Below are 21,671 nucleotides of genomic sequence, written 5' to 3' on the forward strand. Positions count from 1 at the left end.
AGGGGAGTACCATCCTTAGCCCTGTAGAGGCAGGACAATTATGTATTAGTAATGACAGTTTTCTGTAACTTTCCTGCATAAATATTAAGATATCCGTGCCAGATCACATATTTAGAATGTGTCATCCAAGATATTTACCTACAAATTAACTGAAAAATGTCCATTGTTTCATATTGGTAACATATCCGTAGCCAAATGTTAGGCCAAATTGTGTAATGCAATACCTCATTCTAAGAAGGGTAAATATCTAGTGAATATAGAAATTAAGGCAGTATTTGCTTTCAAACATATTGAAAATGGTAGCTGTTACGTTTTCTTTATTGTAGCATGAATTATGAGATTACAATATCATCTACTTTCTCTAGAAATTTCTAAGCTATGCCATATAGACTATTATATTGATGGGCAATAGTAATGTAGCAGGGTGGGGATGTTAAACAAGGGAAGTTGGAGGGGATTTGGTTTTGTTTTTCTGCTGAGACCAGGAAGCAAACCATCGGAGAGCTTAAAAGTAGGGACCAAGTTTTTTTTAATCCAGGCTACTGAATTTTTTTTTAATCACTAGAAATTTTTCAACTTGCATTTAACACATATATTTGAGTGTCCCCATTTAGATGGGGTCAGCTTTCTATGAATTATATGATTGTGATTTGGAATCTCAGAATAGTAAACTAAATGCCTTTGGGTTCTTCCCCCCCACCCCCACCATCTCAGAAGATGTTACAATTGGTAAATTAAGTGACAGAGTTGGTATATATATTTTGCAATATAGGTGGTATATTTACAAGTATGAAAAATCCTGAATGAAGGCAAATTCTTAGTAGTTACTTACCTTCATTTGTGCCAGCCCAGGAGCTTTAAAATAAAATTTCTGAAAATAAATGTATTTGGATACAATGATGAGAACTTCAACAAAAGGGCTGTTAAGGTGCTACAGTTGCTAGTTATTGATGTACATGATTAGGTTTAAAACTTGTAGGAAGAGAAAGGGAATTCAGTTTTGGGGGCAGGGGGTGGTTCTGGGTTTTTTTGGAGGGGCTAATAGTGCTTAGTTGAGACGGGTGGCATCGCTTGTGGTTTTAATATTGACTTGATGTATATTATTTGGTCGAGTTGGGAGCTTTCCAAAGTTGCAAGTAAAATTAACAAGCTAAATAACAGTTTATTTTGTGGGAAGCCAGACTGATGTTCTGTCTTTGTAACACTGGGGCTTTTCAGTGTTGTTTGTAGGACTTTTGATGAATAGCCTGAAGTGCAATCCTTTCTCAGTTTTGACCTTTTACCAGGGAGCTCTAAAAACAGAAATAATAAATTTTACAAGGAAATAAACTTCTTTCTAAAACCATTACATATTTCTGCTACTGCTTTACATATTCTGAAGGTTGTTTGAATTTCCATTCAATGCTTGATATTTGGTTAATTTTTTCCTGGTAACTTTGGTGTTTGTAGTAATGTTACCTGTCACCAACATCAGCAAACCAAAAATGTTTTAGTAATATTTTTACTGTCTGTTTATAATGATAATAAAAATAAAAGCTTTTGGCTTTTATAACTCTGTCAAACCTCTTTCTAAAGCAAAAAAGATGTTGTTTGTATGTTGTGTATGTGAAAACTCAACATCTGCTTCACTGATTGTGTGTACTTAGGTGTGAGCAATTGGCGAAGAAAAGTAGCTTGTCTACCTTTTGCAAGAACAGACCCTTATTCAGGAACGGTTTCCATAATTACTTCTAAAATGTATTTTCATGAAGCCTGTCTGAATTTGGGATACTTTACCAAGGAATTATGCCACTGGCCCTCCAATAAACTATAATAATCATCATCTGAGAAAATCAGAGTTTATTAATATTCTGATATAAGACTGTGCTATAAGTAGGTAGTTCCTTGAGAGAGAGAGAGAGCAACGTAATTGTATCAGAATCTGAGTTTTGAGAAACTTGTACAGACAAGTCTGAAAACATAATCGAAGAATATTTAGTCATTATTTAAGCTTCCTGTAGCTCTGAAAGGTGTGAACTACTTCATTAATCTTAGTGCAGAGCTTGGTGGTGCGAGGGAGGATGGGGGAATAATTCTAACAATATTTGAAAAAGTTCTTCCACTTCTGCTAAAAGCAAGGATGTTGTGGCCTTAGCCATAATCATGAATAGTCTGTGGCATTGTCCTAGTGTCCTATGTTGGGCAAATGTGTGTTTCTGCTGGCATTAAATAGTGTTATTTACTGTTGTTTCAGGGCTTCTAATTGTCAGGAATTTACAAATAATGAGAGCTTTGGATTATATTTGTGTCCAGGTGTAGCCTCTGTATGCAAATCATGTGCCATCTTGTAGTGTTTTTACATGCACATCAACTGTTTGAAGTTTGTGTATCTTTTGACCAGAACTTTACATTTGTTGCTGTTCATTCATTTTAAAATACTGCATTTAGAAAAAGTGTTTGTTCCTCATGGTTTTGGGCACTGTTACACAGCTAGCATGTATTAATTTCAAATACGCTTTTGATAGATGTGCTTCTATTATTGTGAAAACTTGATACATATATATTTTTTTTTAAGTTTTAGAAGAGAGAAATAGGTAAACGTCACTCTTACATCTTGTTTTTTAATTTATCTTGAACTTCTACTTGTGCTTTGCTGTTACTCTTTCCTGCTTTAACAGGTTTGAAGCTTCTGAATCTGATATATTAAGTGGATATGTGCAGATGATATTTTTTTAAAAGGAAATTTGTATGTCTGCAGTTGCTAGAAAATGAGAGAGTATGTGCCTGTGAAAGATGACAGACTGCCAAATAAGCCTACCAAACTGAGGTCTGTTAAAAATAGGAATTTCCAAGCAGGCTATAGTTTTATCAAAGAGAAAGCAAGCAGGCCAATTTGAGTACTTTGCACAGCTGTTTCAGCTGAGCTATTTCATCCATGTGATAGTATATAATAATTTGATGCCAAAAGTAATACATACACTTTTTTTATTATTATTTGGCATCAGTGGCAAACATAAAATTGGTTTCATATGGTCAAAAGCTTCTGCATTCAAAACAAAATAACCCAAAAGTTTGTCTCATCTTGCATTTGCAAAATACTGCAGCTAAGTAACAACTACGTTTTCTGAATCATGCAGTAAACATGGGTCTTCTGTGATCATAAATCAGAAGAACTGACACTTTTCTGCCTTTCTAACTGCAAGAAGTTTGGGTGGGTTTTTTGCTAACAATGTACTTAATAAAAATATTACTTTGAATCAATGGGTGATGCTTTTAGAGTCTTTCAAATTAAATGGCAGTACTAAGTGAAAATGTATTTTCTTAGGCATAGGTAACAGATACTGCTTTTCTATTAGCGTACCTGTAGGTCAGTAGATCTTGATTTTCACCATCAGAAATGCATAAGGAACATTCAGTAACATGGGGATGCTCATACTCCAGTGAACTGGGTGCGAGTGCTCCAGCTCATGTGTTTGGAGATATCTAATGACAAAGAGAATGCATTCACTAGGTAGAAGTGCAACAGATGCCAAACAGCTGTAAATGATCTGTATTCTGTTATGGAAGAAGTGAGAACCTTTAAGCTTCAATTGAAGAGATTTTGTTTGTTTGTTTTAGCACAAAACTGAGTTTTAACACTTTCTCTCCACTCCTAATGGCATTTATTTAGCTAGTTGTTCTTAGATTAAGCAAGACTTCTTTTGGCTACTACTCTCTTTTAAAGCCCTTCAGATTATATCTCATTAGAAGTCAGTAAAAACAGTGTCAACTTTAAAGTAGGATCCTGTTTTGTCCTTGTTAATGTCACTTGACATTAAGTGCCCATAAGTAGCTGACCTTTACACCTACCAATATAAACAGCGTCAGTAATATGCGCCGCTTTTGAATGTATAGTGCCATTGAACTTATAGTCCACTGATACCCAGAGATATCCTCCTATTGTTCAGTCCAGGCCTCTGCTGCTGCCTCTTTTTCTTGAACATTTGCAGTCCATTTTCTCTGTTGTTTTTTCTCCTCCAGCAGATAATTTCTTTGCATCCCCTGGGTTCATCCACTTTTCCTCTGGATCAGCCACCTTCCCTGCCAGAAGTCTCTGCTCCATCAATAAAGGCTTGGTTTGGAGTACAGTTAGACAACAAAATGCCTCTTTTTCCTTAGTCTTTGATTGTTTTCAGTCAGAATAGTTCTAAACCTAAATACTTCTACCTTTCTCATCGAACATGAATGGCTTTCCCTCTCTCACCCTGACAGCTTTTTTATGCAGTTGCAAGGTCCAGCAATCTTTTTGCTGAACTCAGCATGTTGTTTCAAATCTAACACACAAGTGCTCTCTGCAGACACCAGGGCATTCTTAGCTGCTTGCTGTGAAACCCTCGGAGCATATCACAATTTAATAGAATGGTTTGCTCTGCCCACCAGACACCAAGACTACTAGGTGCCAGGAATGGGATAAGAAATGCTATGCATGTGGGTTGGTTTGTGGTGTGTGGGGTTTGGTTTTTGTGTTTTTTTTTTTTTTCCCAGAGTCAGTAGAAAGGAAAGGATTGGGAAGCTTATTGAGGACCATAGTTTTGGAAGTTGTCTTGAGAGATATGGGAGGAAAGAATCTGAAAGGAGAGAAGGGAGTTCAAGAAAGGTAATTTGTATGCAAAAGACTGAGAGGAGAAGGCAAAATAAACAATACTTGTTTGTCTACCTTGGAAACTGAAATTGCCAAATCTTTTCCAATTCCTTGGGGGTTTGTTTTTCATGGCTTAGTGTGAATTTGGTAAACCATCAAAAGAGCTATATTAGCACTCAGAAATTGTTTGCAATGGTAAAAAATCGTTGATCAGGAATGCCAATTATTGTTGGAACAAAATAACAAACTGTGACTGTTTCTGGATTATCTTCCTGCTCTTGCTTAACAAGTCTGACACTAAAACTGCTGTTCTGTCCTTTGTGAATTGAAGCATGAAAATGCAGTGAGTGTGTTTGGGCATGAGCTTCTTACATGTTTGGATCAAAGGGACTGGTGTATGAAAGACTCACTGACTTACTGTCACTATGGCAGTTTGTGTATGAAGGCAGCCTGGAATTCTGTATATGTAAAGTTGTTATTAAGTCATTGACATTGAACAAAGGATTTTTTCTCTTTTTTAATCTGAACTGCAGCTTTGTGAGTTTTTATGCCATTTTTTTAGGAATGCAAACATATTAGAAGGTGTTTTGCCTACTTTTTAGGCTTTCTTCCTTTAAGTTACAAATTAGTGTTGTCTTTGTCCTTATTGTAGAATCAGCCTTTGACTAACATCACGGAAAAACTGGGGGTTTTTGTTTGTGCTTTAAAGCATGCATTTTAGTAGCCAGTATATTTACACAAGACACATAATCTTATTGTGCAGCTTAGAAGCCAGTAGGTTTAGGGTTTGTTTGATGTTTTCTTTGCTGACAAGGTAGTTCTGGCAATATGATTGTATTTTGTATATTAGACATCTTAGGAAGTGCTATCTTAAAGCTGCTTGCTAATTTATTCTTTATTTAAATAGGCAGTAGCATGTTTAAGGTAAGCATTTAATGAGAGACATCCTTGCTTTTTTTTCATTGTTTAGATCCAGTACAGGATTGGGCATAAAGCAATTCTTTTTGTACATCAAAATCAAAGAAAATGCATAGTACTACATGCATGTAACAATTGTAAACAGTTGTTTGAGAGAATTTCAGAGAAGACATTCCACAAATTAAGATGGTCATGATATGACAGCAACTAAAAGTGCTTATTTCCCTGGCATGATGTAACAAAATACTCAGAGCATCACTTTCTGATTTATTTAATGGGATGAGGTATTAAAAACCTACCAGAATAACTAGTACTGTGTAAGTAAATGGAGGGAAAAAAAGGAGTTTTTAAAGTTGTGCTGCAAACAAGCATGTACTTCATAAGTAGGCAACCAACACATTCAACATACAGCAGAGAACATAAAGAAATAAAAAACCTAATTTTGCTGGAAAAGCCAAGTAGTCCCATCAGTTACTGCTGTGACAGAGTTCCAGTCTACTCTTCATTTCTACCTGCTATGAAAATGTACCATACTATGTTTTGGAGAGAAAATCCTGTTCCACTTTACTCAGTTGGATGCCACACTTGAGAGGTTTTAGAAGGTTTTTCATCAAGAAACATACTGAAGCCAATCCTTTTTTCTCACAGGTTTGAGTTCTAGTTTAATTTAAGTCAGTGTATTTGCACAGACTCTGGGGCACCCTGATGTTACATCTAGCCTTCTTTCAGACATCATCACGTGCCGTGAGAGGTTACAATTACACTTGTTGAAGAAAAAAACAGATAAAAAAAAGAAAAATACTGCTATGATTCATATAGTGCCAAGATACGTTCTGTTGATTGCTTGTGGCCTTTAGAGAACCATACATGGTTCAGGGTATTTCTGGGTCAGTGATTTTTCTGTTTTAATGGTAGAGGTGCATAGACATATGCTCCAGTGCTTCTATATTGTGTTTCCTTATAGGCCTTTGAGAAAGAAGCTGAAGGATGTTTGGATAGAAGGCTGGAACTTTTACGTGGAGTTGACATAGTTAGGGCACTATAATAATGACTGTTGATAGACAACTCCCAGAAAAGGAAATGAAAGTTATCTTTATAAAAGAACACAAAGTGTATTTCCAGAAGAATTAAGTGAGGAGGCAGTGTGCAAGAGGATGAGGTAACCACAGACAAATGTGCTTCTCTTCCCTCCCCCCGCCCCCCCCCCCCCCGGGCTTTCCTGTCATGTCTACTATCTTTAGGCAATAATGGCAAAATGGGATGATATTTATATTTTTCTGACTCTTCACGGTGGGAAATTATGGGTGAATTCCAGTTTGTACTGTGCATGTTGCATCTGGTTCTTTGAAGTTTGGTTTAAAATGTGTCATTTCTAGGCATTTTATTAAGATCAGTTGTCAGAGTATCCTGAGATGCCTGTAGTGTTCTCATTCTGTTCTTGCCTCCTATGATGCCCTGCAAATTCTTTCCTCTGTGTTTAGCTGTTGATTTTGTTTTTTGTTAATTTTCCCATAGAAGACATTACAAGGAAGGAGTGAGGTCATTCCTTTTTCAACAAGTTTTTTCCTCTTGAGATGCTTGATTTTTGAAAGCACAGAAATTCTAATTTAAATAAACCTTAATGCAGAAAAGAGACTTAAAAAATAAGGGAGAATGTGATTGGAAGACCTGAACTTGAATATATAAAAAGCCCATCAAATTTTCAGATGTAATCAAATCAGGTTGCGAGACATGATGAGAAAATAGCCACTGCGAAGTAAGGCTGTCAGTGGCTGGGAGATTTTGTTGCAGAAGAAAATATACAAAGATATAAAGAAAAAGCAGAACCGAGAGTACAGATATGGTAAAAGAAAAACTAAATTTCCAATGAGTTGATAATCCCAACTGACATAAAAATTAGGAGAATGTAGTAAGAGCGTTTTGTACCAAGCGAAAGCTATGCCTCATTAAAAAAAAAATAAATTCAGCCATGCAAATGTGCCTGAAGGAAACCTCAGTGTGCTAGGAAAGGTGGCACAGATAATTGATATTGCTCTCAAACAACTTGATATGGCCATGAAATGAAAAAACTTATAAATGGGTTCTTTTTTTTTATTTAGAAATGTAGAAATACTGGAAAGGTATAAAATCTTGTGTGAAAAGCTGTATTTCATTTTTATGGTTTACAGCTTCTAAAAATGAGACCCTATCACTATTTGACCATTATGAGTTGAAACGTTGCCAGAATGGTATTATTTTATGCCTGGTACTTAAGAGTATCTGTCATATAATAGTCTTGTGAAATACGGTATCAGAATATTTTGTGTAGCTTGTCACTTCCTGCTCGGTAAAATACTGATGGAAAACAATGCATAGATTTTATGTATATCAAAGCTGTTATGAACCAAGAGTTCTGTAACGCCAATCAGAACTCTGAAGATGCTCATACCGAATAGCTATGTTATCGTACCTACACACTTGGCTCCAAACCCGTCCTTCTGTGGGGAGGTTGGTTTTGTGCCTTTACAGCTCCGAATCATTTTCCTTGAGTTCTGGGTGTCAGTAACCAAATGGGCTTTCCTCTGTCCCCAGAGATCCAAGTTTCTTACTACAGGTATAACTAAAATTTGAGACACCTTTCAACTACTATGAGTAAAGCTTACTTGCACTTTTATCCTTTTAGAAAATAGCCTGGAATACATTTTGGCAGAGAAGGGTTTAAACCTAAAGGAAATTTGTATCCTTACCTATAAGTATTTGACCAAGTTGTTTGTCATCCAGAGCTACAGTGTTTTACACAGACAATAATTTAAAATATAAACAAAATTTAACAAATTAATAATTTGTTAAAATGTAACACTTTATTTTTTTCTTCAGTTGAGTGGGGGATGGTGCTTTTGGGAGATGGCATCATACCCTTTAGCCAGACAAGAGAAGAATAGCGCTTACAATTTAATAGTTATATGAATATTCACCATGCATCTTTATATTCTTGTTCTTTGGCTTTCTTGTGTCAGATCCCTGCATTTCAGCATCAAAGAAGTGTTAGCGTATATCAGCTACATTCCATTGTATAGTTGATTTATGTTTCACATTGTATAGTTGATTTATGTTTCACATCATGGCCAAAGTAAAGAATGAACTGAAACCAGGATCCAGTGCCATCTAGACTTTGGATGTGGTTCTCTGATTGGAGATCCATGTTACCAAAGCAGAAATCTTACAATAAATCAAAAACCACACTCTATAATTCACTAGCTATTGTGTGATTTTACAGAAGCTGGCTGGACACTTACAGTGTGAAAAGCCAACAAGAATTTTTCCTTGTGAGATCTTTGCAAATGCTTCCTTCAGCTGCTGCTGTAACAATAAATAAAGATAAGACAGTAAAAGTCGAGAATAAAATGATTGAGCCTAAATCCTTTAATTGCAAGATTTATATAGCCAGGTAAGTCTGTTCAGAAGAGAAGGACCGTGAAAAAATCCTTTTTTCTAAAAAGCGCTGTATAATATGTAAAAAATAATCAGGTTTGGAAATCATGAAATGTAATCTCTCACTGAGAAATGTATGTGATAAATCTTCAGAAAATAGTACGCTACTGTATATAGCAAGAGTACAGTCTGTGCTTTCGGGTCATTTCCCAAGGTAAATTTACCTCATGAATAAGGCCTTTAGTTGTTAACTGTTGAAAGGAATCTAAAATAGAAGACACAGATGGTTTTCCAAGTTGAAAACTACATCAGGGAGTTCATTATTATGCACGCGCATAAGATCGGCTGCTCTATGGTTAATACTTGTGTCAGCATTTTTTGTATAGTCATGTTTATTCTTAATTCTGTCAGCTGCATAAACTTAAAACAAATCTAAAGCTGTGGTGTATTTTAACACCAAAGGGAAGTGGTTCTTTTTAGTTGGTTTGTTGGTTTTTTTTCCTGGTAAAGTGAACAGTCGGCTTTATTCTACTAGCATCTCAGAAAAGAAAAAAAACAAACCAGTATATGAACATGGTTATCAGTAGTAAATGTTGGCCATGGTATGAATTATGAAACAGATTAAGAATTTATTTTTTATATTGACATCAAACCAGTGACTGTACAGTATTCAGTGAATCATGAGGTATGTGCAAGAATTTTGTTTAAAGATCATCTATTCTTTACTGTCCGACAGAAAATAAATACTAGCAGCTGAAAAATGGTTAAGTGACTCATTTGGTGGAAGTGAAGCTACTGACCTTATGGCTTTCTTAACTTTGGACAGAAGTGACCGAATTTAACTTTCTATTTCTTACATTATAAAGTATCTGTTATTTCACTACTCTAGGCGCCAAAAAAAGAACAACAGTGCAAGTGGTATTTGACTAAAGAACTTGTTTGTGTAATTGGGAAAAAAAGAAAATGGTTTCAGCTCATTGTCAAAACCCCTATGTCTGGCATAAACTTCTAAAAAAAAAAAGCATTGTTTTAATTTAAAATCCATTATTATTCTCATCTCACAGCCTTGAATTGTTGATTTTTATCCTTCTTCCATTCAGCTGCTACTTTTTCAAGTACGTTTTCTTGATAATTACTTGAGTTACAGCCATTTGAGATATTTGGACTGTTCTCTACCCACTAAGTTTGGGTTCTGTATGGATTCGTAGATCTGTGCACTTAGCTTAAAGGGAATGTATTCACTCTTGGAAAGGGAACATATGCTTGGAATTTTAATACAAAAGTGCGTGACTTGAACTGTCACAGGACTGATCTCTAAAAACAGTGAGAACCTGATTAAAAAAGGATGCGTATTTTTGTCTAATAATCAACCATTTCTTAAGTTCTTGAGATGCTTTTTTTTTGTGGCTGTTTCAAGGACTTGACCGTCATTAAAGATCAGTATCACCAAGTCTGGCACATTGGTTTCCAGGAACATCATGACAAACAAAAGCCTGTTGTGATATGATGCCATGATTTAATGTTCTGGGGGGAATGCAACGGGCACATATCCACCTGTGAAGGCGATATAAAAGTTTATATGTGACACTCTTTACTTGGGCTGAAATGTTTGGATTATTTGCCTGAATTTACAATCACTGAACATGAATGGCAGTGTCTTACATAAGGCAATATGATGTAATTATTTACAAAGGTATAAGAATAGGTTGGATGATACTTGAAGCCCTGGAATAGTTAAAGTGTGGAAAGTCGCCTCTGTAATGCAATGTTAGGCAAAGGTTTATAGAAGAAACATCACAACTGCATCTTTCAAAATTTGACTTCATTCTTTGTTATCGAGAATATCTGACATCCTTCTTATTGTCACCCATGTGTTGCATAAGCACATCTGTCTGTTCCATGAACCTTAAGATACAATGTAATGTACTCTAAAATCAAAACTGCATTTGAATATGCTTCTGAATAGAGCTGAAACCAGAGCATGAAAATGGTTGGGTTTTTTAATAACTTTTCTTAAGCTGGAAGCGAGCTCCTTTAAAGGACTATGTTACTAATTAGTTTATTTTGGCAGATAAGCCAGCAGCCAGACAGAAAGGTCCTTTGGTAGAGAATCCTGGTGTAAGCTCTCACAGCCTATCACTTGCCCTAAGGGACTGGAACACTTCTTTTGCAGCATCTGTAGACGTGAGCTTTAACTGCTTGGTGACTTTCCTTTAAGTGTGAGTTTGTCTGTTGCCATTGATTATCTCACCCACCTCTGAGTCAGGAAAACCTGCTGTTTGATTTTCCATCTGTTAGTGTTTTCCCTCACCTATTTGGATGCCTTTTCTGAAGGCCTTCTATTTTTCTCCTTTAATCTCGGCATCATATTCTATATTCAGATTTGCATTCTTGATGCTTGAACTGTCTGGAAAATGGCCAAGAGAGAAATCCTACTTTGATTGTGCTTGAATTTTGAATGAGTCTCAGCTTCAGGATTCATCGCTTCCTCAAGCAAGAAAGCAGAGCCAACCTAGCCATGGGACAAGCACTGGCTAACCTATTTCCAACCTTGTTAGCTTCAAAAACATCTGCCATGGATTTGCTCCAGGAAACTCTGGTAAAGGAGTCTTTGCAGCTGAATGTGCATCCCGTTTGGTTGCCAGCCCAGAGACTCTGCTGAGTTTCAGGCTTTCCGTGGAAATAAGTGCAGGCCTCTCAGAAAGACCTCCACGTTGAAGGAAAAGTGTCTGAATTAAGAACAGATCAGGTCTTTCATTCTTTAAGGACACCCGTACCACTCTGCTGGTGGTGTCCAAGAGGGGAATATTCTGTTCTTTCATTGCCTTCTCCAGTCTGCACAACAGGCTACATTCCTGCAGTTCTTTGTGACATCTTTCAACAGCATTCGATGGCAGCATTTCCAAATTTCTAGATTCTGCAAAGCGGAGTAGTCCTGTCTCCTTGTTTTCAGGAGAAATGAAGACTGTGATGAGATCTGTAGCAAAATTTGGATTAGAAAGACGACCTCCACTTTGCTCATTTGGTTGATTTTATATGTGTGATTAAAAGTGAGAGACAATCAGTCTGATCTGGGTTGAAGTATTAACTAATTGCTAGATTAACAGGACTATTTACTTAAAGCACCAGTATTCAGCTGTACCTGGAAATCTGAAGAAAAAAATGTATGATCAGGGAATCCTTTACTGTTTACAGCTGAACCAAATGCAGCTTTGATATATAATATTCTTTTCATGTTAATTAGTAGCACTGTGTGTGTGGAGAAATACTGAGAGCTGTCCTTACTGTAGAAGCCATCTCCTCAGAAGGCATGGCTCATGGACAGCAGGTGACATTTAATGTTATCAGAAAGCTGGTGGCTGTTACCCCTCTGCGTGCTGCAGAGAAAATAGCACTGTCTGTCTCTGGGTCCTTTGTATTAGATCCTTTATGATTGTCTTGTAGGTGCTGTTGCATTATGTAAAAAAGCTGTGAAAGCAAGAAAGGTGTGTAGAAGGTTTCTCGTTAGTAGTGATATTGGAAATAGTAGACAGAAAACATTACAAAGTATCTTTTCTTTTTACACAATTGTAAAGCAAAGTTGTGCGTCTCATTTCTGTCCTTTGTTAGCCTAAAAAAAGCAGCAATGACTATTTTAGTTTTTAATGAAGCATCATTCAGCAAAACGTTTGTCTTAGAATAGAGTAAATACGTATTTCAGATTGGTTTCAGTAAAATCCTGGCTTCTGTATTTAGATGCACTTCACTGTATTTTTAAGCTGTGATTCTTTGACATTTTAGTTTACATAAGTCTTACCCTCTCTCCTTTCTTCACGATCCCACCCATTTCCTTGCTGGTACAGGGGTTTAGCAGACTTCTTAATGAGCCAATTCAGCTCCTTACAAAGAAAAGAAAAAAAGTTCTCGAGTTTGTTTAATAGGTTTCATCAAGGTGTGGAGGAGCACCTGTGCTGGCACAATGGAGGGAGGGGGCAGAAGCAAGGCAGTCGTTTACTTAGCTGGGTATGAGCATTGCAGCCTAAAGGTTCCTTAAAAGCTGCTGAGCTTGTCTAAGAACTCATTGCCACCCAGAAAACCTGAGTGCCAGCAGGCAACCCCGAGCCCTCTCTTGAGCCATTTCTGGTGCTTGTCTCCTCCTGACTGAGCCAATTTAGCTTGCTAGACAGGTAGGAAATAGAGAGAAAAATACATGTGGGTTTTTTTTTATTTTATTTTCCTTGCTTAGCAAGCTGAATTGACTTGCTGAGGGTTCAGACAAGCAGCAGGGCTGTAGCAAGGGAAGTAGTGGGGGATGTGTGGCCAGGAGGGAAAGAGCAGCAGATCCTCTTCGTAACTACAGCGGTGTGCAGTTACGTCAGCTCGGGCTTGCGGAGCTTCACATTCGTGGTGCAGCTACATAAGGCAGCAGAGCTGATCTCACGGCTTACTGCCACCAAAGCGTGCAGCCAAGCTCCTCCCTCTCTTTCCCTCTCACTTCTTTTTTTTCTCATTTGATGCTATCCTTTTTTGCCAGCTTAACGAGCTGAATCAGTTCATCACATAGCCAAAGGAGTCCCAAAACCAGCGCAAGGGAGGGGATGGACACGTGAGGCCAGGATGGGGACGGTGGGCATGGGGACCACGGGGCCACCTCTTCCCCTTTGGCTATGGATCAGTGCAGTTGAACTCGCAGTACAGCGCTTTCAGTCAAAAGGGAGAGGGGTAACAATCTGATGGAAGTTATTTTTTTTAATCCAAATTTCACTCCCCTTTGTCTTGAGTAATCAAACTCTGCCTTGCTTCAATACACTGTCTTCCTTTCTGGTGTCACCAGTCCAGTCTCTCTTGCCCTCTAACATGGTTTTCAGTAGCACTTAATTTGCCCTATATGAAATAGAAATTCAAGAAATAGAATAAAACAGGTTTGTTCTTACAATTAAACTTGATAATTGTGGTTTATATGAAGTATTGTCTATGCACATTATTTTAAAGCAAAAATGGTTAAGGAAAATGTTTGATTATGAATATGAATTATGGAAAGTTCTGCTTTTCCTTTAGCATTGTGTTACTGATGGCTGGGGGAGCAGTTGGTTGAAGGGTAGTCTCAATGTCTGAATTATTTTCAGATGAAGACTTAAAAGTAGTGTTTATTAAAAAAAAAGTGTAAACCAAGATAGCATCTTCTTTTTTTTTTTTAAAAAAAGAAAACCTATATGTTTCAGCTTCCTGTTTAACAAGACAGTCTGGCAAAGCTGGAAGAGGGATCTAGCTGGGGAGGAGCACTGCTGGTAACGGTGACTTTTCTAACAGGCTATTTATACGGTAAAGAACCAGACAAAAAATTACTGGCATCTATATATATGTTTCAGAAGAACATAGGGGAATAGGTCTTGTATACCCAGTCTTGTATAGATGGTAACTGATAATGCTTTTAAATGTCTTTTTTTAAAGATCATAGATATTTTGTAGATGAACAAAGCCTATTATATTATAAAAAAATCGTAGTTGAGCCTCTGCTCAACTGCTCAAAAATAAGAGACTTTTCTGCAATGCCAGCTGTTTTTCTCTAGCTTCACTTCCATAATCACATTTCTATAAAGGTGTTCCAGGAAGGTATGAGCGTCCCTTTCACAAAGCAAGGGAAGCAGTACAACATGTACACAGAGTCTTCTTGACCAGGGCAAATCTCTACTTGCAGTTTTAGCAACAGGCAGATTTGAGGCTTTCTCAGAACTGAGACATTGCATTAGGTAGCTATTTAATAAAGCGTTTTAACATGCTGTGTGTTGGTATCAGCCCTTTCTCAGATGTAGCTGGGGCAGATTCAGTCGGAAGTACTGAGTTTACAGTGCTCTTGCGCTATGAACGAAACCTACGTGACAGTTGCCTATTGAAAAACTTCACAGGGATTATCCAGACAAATGTTTTTCCTTTTTTTCCTCCTTTGAGCTGATCCTAGCTTGATGGTAGCTGTAACTTAGAAATTTTCCCATGGGTTTTGTTTCTGGTTCTGTTCATCTTTAACTAGAAAGCATGAAGAAAGCACCTCTAAAATGACAGGTATCTTTAGTTGCTAGCAAAGATTACTGCTGGTGCCAAGAAAGTGTGTATGTTCTCAAAGAACATAAATTGATCATTTCCATGATAACGAATTTTGCGAGATTGTCATGTGTAGTCATTTCATTGGTTTATTCACAGGTCATCCAAATACATTCTCTTAACATTAGTTTTAATCTATTCTGTTTATTGCCTACCAGTTCCTAACCCTCGTGCTTACTTGGCTTAGGAGAATTAAACTGTCCTTTGTTAGAGTATCAGTAGTTACATCTGGAAATTCTATTAATTACTGTGATTTCTCCCTTATAAAAATAAATCACAATTAAACTTTAGTTTTGTTCAAAGTGCTATCTGTTAGGCTAATATCCTTTGATTAAAACCAAAAGTGCATACTTTTGAGAAGCTTCTTGGGGAACATATAGAGCTAATTTGAGTAAGTATTTGGAGAAAATGAAGAGAAGTATTTCATGCAGTGTAAACTTCGTCTTATCTAACAAAATGGATTTTCAGAAAATGGAAGTTGGGGCTCAGACTCTAATGAACTGAAACAATCCTTGCCTTCCTAGTCTATGGAATTTTAATTTGCTTGTTTAGAAAGCATAATGGTGGTTATAGAAACATACATTTAAAAGCACTTTAAAATCACCAGGGCATCTAAGGAATTTCAGACACCTGTAGGCCTTGAATAATACTAATTGATATCTGTGGAGACTTTATGAAATCAGCACAAAAGACAGAATTTTGAGTGGCTTAAACCTTTATTTACAATTCAATACTGACAAGAACTAGCTGAAGCCTCTCTCCTCCTGCCAGTCTGTCCCCTTTAACCTCTGAATTACTGAACTGGATGGAAATGTATCGATCAATTAAATGTTGCTAGAAGCTTCAAAGGCTCTAACAAAAGTTAGAGGTGCACATCTAAGTTTCTTAGAGCTTTTCTAGCTTACTTAGAGCTCTTCAAAAATCAAAAGCAAATTGTATTTCTACTTGTATCCAGGCTAGTACTGAGCCCAGTGTTAAGCTAAAAGAATAAAAACTGGCTGTAGCAGATGAAATTTTGCACCTGCCAGCACTGGGTATTTTTCAGATCTTGCATGTACATATTTATGTACATATGCATCGTTCGAGTTACACAACAAAGATATGGAATACCAGTGAGTTTATTGGTAGTACTAGGAAAATAAGTATTTGTAATGTTCTTATTTGGATAGAATAGAATGAAAGTTAGAAAAAAACATAACAGGAACTTATGCAGTATAGGTAGTGACATGATGATATTAAAGCCCTGACAAGAGAGAAGAATTTCAATTGGCAACTTTATTTCAGAAGCTTTAAACATTGACATCGTGTGTGTCATCTCAAACACTCATTATTTGTAAATAGCCTTTGACATATTTGTGACAGTATGCAAAATAGTGCATTTTCCTCTCGTGTATGTGCTGCATGTTTAGAGCAGAAGACACAAACAAGTATGTGGATATGTGGTTCTTGTTTACTGTCTTTCTAACAGCATTAAATCCTTCTCATCATGTTGTGCAGGCAACAGGATATCAGAATTTCTGGATATGTTTATTCTGCTACAGAAACTTTGAGCTACTCCAGTAAATTTATTTCCTCCTTAATTTTACATATTCCAACTGTTGTTTCTGTGATTGTAGCTGTGTAGAATCTGAAGCCGGGTCTTAAGAATCTGGCAGTTGGACATTCTGATTTCCTTCTTATTTCTCATTCCCGTAAGAAGGAGGATACCTTTTCATTTGTGGTCTATTAAGCATTGCAGTTGGTACTGTGACATAGCTTGACTGGGCTATTAGCGTGGAAGTTAGAATGAATGGCTGTATTGACTTCCTTTGGGCAGTACAGGAAAGTTTTGTATGGCTTTTAAAATAGTGATTCATGTTGTAAATACCCTTAGAAGCTTTGCTTGACAGTTCATTCCTTAAATCCTTTAATCTAGGGAATTTGTCTTCATATAAGATTTCGAGCAAAACTCTTTCTCTGCTGGATTCATATGGTTATTTTAGTATCATCACAGTTTGCAACGCTTCATTCAGTGATCCTGTATTAAAAACACTAATAACTTCTTGAAAATGCATTACTCTGCTCTATGCATGAAATTTTTAATTTGAGCTAACTTCTTTAGTTTTGTATTGGGTAAGACAGTGGGGCCAAATCAGATTTCCATCCAACAAACTGGCAGAGAAATCGAACAGCATACTCCCTCATTTTTCAGGGATCCCTCATTTTGGGAATTAAAGAGAAAATTAAGGGTGGATTAAGGCAAGACCCCATGGCTCCAGGTGAAAAACTTGAGGATTCACTATATGTGAATCCCAGGTCAAAGTACTGGCATATCAGAAAATGTGGTAAACTGCTGTAGGTGGTCAAGGGAAGAAAATTGCTTTGATGTGTTAGTAGAGCTGGCAGATTTCTGTTGCATGTGATTTAGGCTCTCTCCCAGGCTCGTGACTGGGGGTCATATCTCTTCCTACTGATTAAACTGAATGTAATAATGCTAACATTTCTGTGACAAGTTTAAAAGGTTGTCCGGTGAAAATGGATCATGTTTTCACCTGGTAATGGTTTGTATAGCTGCCTAAATGAACCTAAAATATCTGCCTCTTAGAAAGATAACTGAGCGGATGAGTGCACTGTTCAATCTCATGGAATCTCCTCTGTGGTTTTTGTTTGCTTGGAACATGCTTTGAATGAAGACAAAGAGTGGACTTATGCAAGGTCCCCATTATTATTTCAAACAGTTTATCTGAATTTTCAGGTGGATGAAGCTGATTATTTGTTGTTGACAGAAGGACCGTGTAGGAAACTTGTCCTAACAAGCAGTAATTGTGTCATTAGGAGAGTTTAATGAAGAAAAGGAATTCTAATTCATTCATTGTATTCAGTTTGTTGACAGTTAATGTCATTTTCATTGAATCAAATCTGTCAGTGACACTTATATTTTCAAGCTATTTGGAAGTGATGGTATTCTGAAGCTCTATTGTTTGCATCTAAAGCCTGTAGAAATTGGAAAATATTCTTCAAAAAAGGTAGAAAACTGGTTATATTTATCCTTGTTCCAACAGTTAGTCACGGTCTGGTTTTTATGATGTGCTGTGTATTAATATATGAGTACAGGCATATTAATTCCAGATGCATTAATCTGGAATAGTGTAAGGCCGAAAGTGATACTTACTTGCCACGTTTTGTTAGAAGTGGTGTTAAGAGCAAATGCTGCTTTCCTGCCCTAATACTGTGCTTCATGATCATGTGGATTTGCATCCAGACTTACTAGTTGACATACAAGTGTACGAGAGGGGAAGTGTCCATGTGAACAATTCTCTAGGGTTATTTTGAAAACAAGAAGGATGACAAACACCTGAACCAGTGTATAATTTTCCTGAAGGATAAAGAGGTTTTTCTAGTGTGATACAGAGAAACAAACACATTCAAAAATGCTTCAAAGTATTGGCAGCATCTGCCCATAGTATAGTCTGTACATAACAGGAGAGTTTCTGCTAACGGTGAGGTGGTGTACAGCATCCTGGCTTCTGAGATGGCTTAACTGTTCCTGTTGACGCCTTGTCAGCGGAGATTGCACTTCCTCCAACACAGTCAAGTAGATGCCAGTAGACAGTGAATCACGGTACAGCTTTCTCGGCTCAGAAAACAGATTTCTGTAAGTAAGCCTCCTAATGTTTCAGCCTGTTCGTTAGGAATAAAACCCCAGCGTGATGGCTGCTTTCCATCATCCTGAGTGTTCTGCTAACGGAAGTCGGTGCTCTCCACGAGCAGTTTCCACATGCACATTTTCAGAGATTTGCAAAGGTTCAAGCGTAGAGATCTGAAAAAGTACCTGATCAAAGCAGTATCTGTAAAGATGCTGCTACCAATTGAGCACAAGTGGGTAAGATGTTTCTCTACCTTAAATCCTTGTTAACCACTCAGCTGAATTAGTGGAGTTTTCACAGACTTTGCTGAGTTGAGGATTAGTGCTCTCCTCACTTTTTGGCCTCTCCATGTTTTTCTAAAAATCTTCCACTTTTTTCCTACCTTTGTTTTGGTTGTTTGTTTGAATTTTCCTTTTCTTTTTTGATAGCGGCACTTTAGAAAGCCAGAAGGTTGTAAACCGGACCTTTCTCCCCAGGGACAGGACAGACTGTCTTACTAGAGGCTGAGGTTTCAAGCCCAGGGACCCGCTGAGCAGGAAGGAGGGGGAAAAGAAAATGAAGGCAAATAAATGCAGACATTAACGTCTCAGAAATTCAGATACCTTGTCTTATGATTAGACTGTAGAATTACATAAGCTCTTTTGCTGGGAAATAGTTGACATTTGGAAAAGGGCATTTTTGAAAGTTCCATAGTTACTGAATGAAAATTGACAACAATTTGTTTGCGTTCATGGGTATATAACAAGTGTAACGTGGTTTATTCATACATTACTTTTCTCTGTTTTGGAGAACAGAATCCCCAAAATCTTCTATTATTTTGGAAGGGAACAACACAAAATAAAACTGGTAATATACAATATTTCTGTCCCAAATAAAGATTTTCTTAGAGAGGAATTGAGATCACTTGAAGTTTAAAACTACTAAGGTAAGTATTCTAGATTTCATAAGGAAAAAACTAAGGTTACTAAAATATGGTTATAACCAATACAGATGTGCTTAGTAGTCTAATATCTTTACAATTTCTATGTTTATAGCTGTGTAACACCACTCTTCACTGATTCAAAATTAATCTTCTGATCCAGATAATAAAATTATGAATCTGTAATTTTCCCCTCTACTTCCACATGGTTATGCATCAGATAAAATTAAGTTAATGAGACTTATTGGTGGGATCTATTTTTTGATCAGGCATAGAAATTAACTGTCAAAATTGAGCATTTTCATTTTGACAAGGCTTTATTTTTCTTGTAGTGAAACATAATTTATGATATAAATACATGATGAATCAGGCATTGTAATGCAGATGACCCAATGGCCTTGTATGCTTTCTGAAGTTTGGAGCTGAATACTGGTTCATAAAAGTTCTTATTTAAAAAAGGGAGGAGAGAAGGGAGAACCGGGGAGAAATTCCCACAGCTCAAAATATTTCTAAAGCTGCCTAACAAAGCAGCTTTAACTCTCTGTATAAAGCTTTCTCTAAGCAACTTGGTGGGTCTGGCATAAGTATCAACTTTGAACAAGATTTTCATTTCTAATCTCTTTTCCTGTCTCAATACCGAATTATGTTCAGAGTTTTCAGATCATGCTTGCCACAGTGTGACACGGGGAAGCTGCCAAAGCCCACAGCCTACAATGCTAACGCTGCATTGATCACCGAGGGAAGGCGTGCTTCCGACCTGCCTGCAGTTGCGTTTGAACCATTCATGTCAGCGTTTCATAATAGAAGTAAAATGTTTACCTCGTTTCTTGAAGCCGTATTCCGATGAAGTGTTCGAAGTTTCTTTGTAGGCCCTGTTCTTGTATCACAGAATTTTGTCATAAGACTGGAAATATATGGAGATGAATATAAATGCTGCAAAGTAAAATTTTGGAACAGGATGTGTGCTCTTTTATCATGGCCTTTTTCTGTCATCGGTGTATTCCTGAAGCATTTATTATACAAGAAAAAAATAAGCACTTGTCTGACAGTCAGCAGTGCTGCTTGCAAGTGGAAATATTTACTCAAGGGCACTGGATCTTTAGATTTGAGTGTCTTGTGGTGTCAGCTTGGAACAGAATTTCAACGATTCTGTCTTGTTCCTCAGGTGTATTCGTACACAAAATCACATCCATCTTTGTGTTTAGGTTGACATTTCCAATATGTGTGTATTTCTACTGTTGCGTGTTTGTTATGTAGTAAGGGTATATATGCAGAATAAGGTTATGTTGTGCATAAGCTTGTGTAACCTTATGTGTGTTTGGGTAAGTCAGTCAGGTGGTCTGAAGGACAAAATTAACTTCTCCACTGCAGGAGACACTTCCTGTGCATTTTTAAAAAAAGATTGAAGGAACCATACCCTGCTGCTGTAATACCGTCACATAAGCCAAGTTTTTAGAGGGAAACTCTTCAAATAATGAAAATCAATGTGCATCCAAACCCAAGAACCTTCTGATTGTTTGAGAGAGGGGCGTTCTTAGTAACTTCGTGAGTCATGGTTTTTTTAAGGCTGTTGTGACTGTCTGAATTGCTCCAGTGGTTATTTCTTCTATTTCATTCTGGTTCCTAGCTGAGGCTTCACTGACTTGTTTCTATAGTTCGTTTAACAGACTGATTTGCTTTATCTGTTTGTCTTCTAAAGGAAGAAGAGGTACTCATGTAAACAAGGTTGTGGCTCTCGCTTCAGCTGTTACTGCCTGGAAGCTTTTTACAAAACATATATGATTAAACATGACTTACATAAGTCATTAACATAACTCATAACATTAACGTTTACTTTCTTAGAAGTGCAATACAAGATGCAACAGGGGCCTTTTTCCCCATGAGGATTTACTACCCATCTTTCCTGTATACCTCTGAAGTCATATGCAAGTATCAGCTCTTGAAAAAAGTAAAAAAAAAAAAGCATAAGTATTGGAAATGAATTATAAAAACTGTCAGCTTTTCTGTATGTCTTTTTTCAAAGTTTTAGGTACTGATCACTGGAAAAGCCTGGTTAATCTGATGAGTGAGATCAAAAGGAAAAATAAGTTCAGTTTAGTGTTGCTTGAGATTTATGGAT

General features: G+C 37.1%; 1 protein-coding gene across 2 annotated transcripts in view; it reads left to right on the top strand.

Moving 5' to 3' along the window:
* Window positions 1–21,671, top strand: part of B3GNTL1 (UDP-GlcNAc:betaGal beta-1,3-N-acetylglucosaminyltransferase like 1) — a 128,126-nt gene that overhangs the window by 49,949 nt on the left and 56,506 nt on the right. Inside the window, exon 1 of one of the 2 annotated variants that reach the window (XM_037409845.1) lies at window positions 14,148–14,230. The exons of the other annotated variant lie outside the window; for it this stretch is intronic. The gene's annotated coding sequence lies outside the window, so the exon portion shown is untranslated. Of the gene's footprint in view, window positions 1–14,147; window positions 14,231–21,671 lie in introns of those variants that run through there. 2 annotated transcript variants of the gene reach the window in all.

The sequence above is a fragment of the Falco rusticolus genome, chromosome 1 (genome assembly GCF_015220075.1).
Source record: "Falco rusticolus isolate bFalRus1 chromosome 1, bFalRus1.pri, whole genome shotgun sequence".
Taxonomy (NCBI): Eukaryota; Metazoa; Chordata; class Aves; order Falconiformes; family Falconidae; genus Falco; species Falco rusticolus.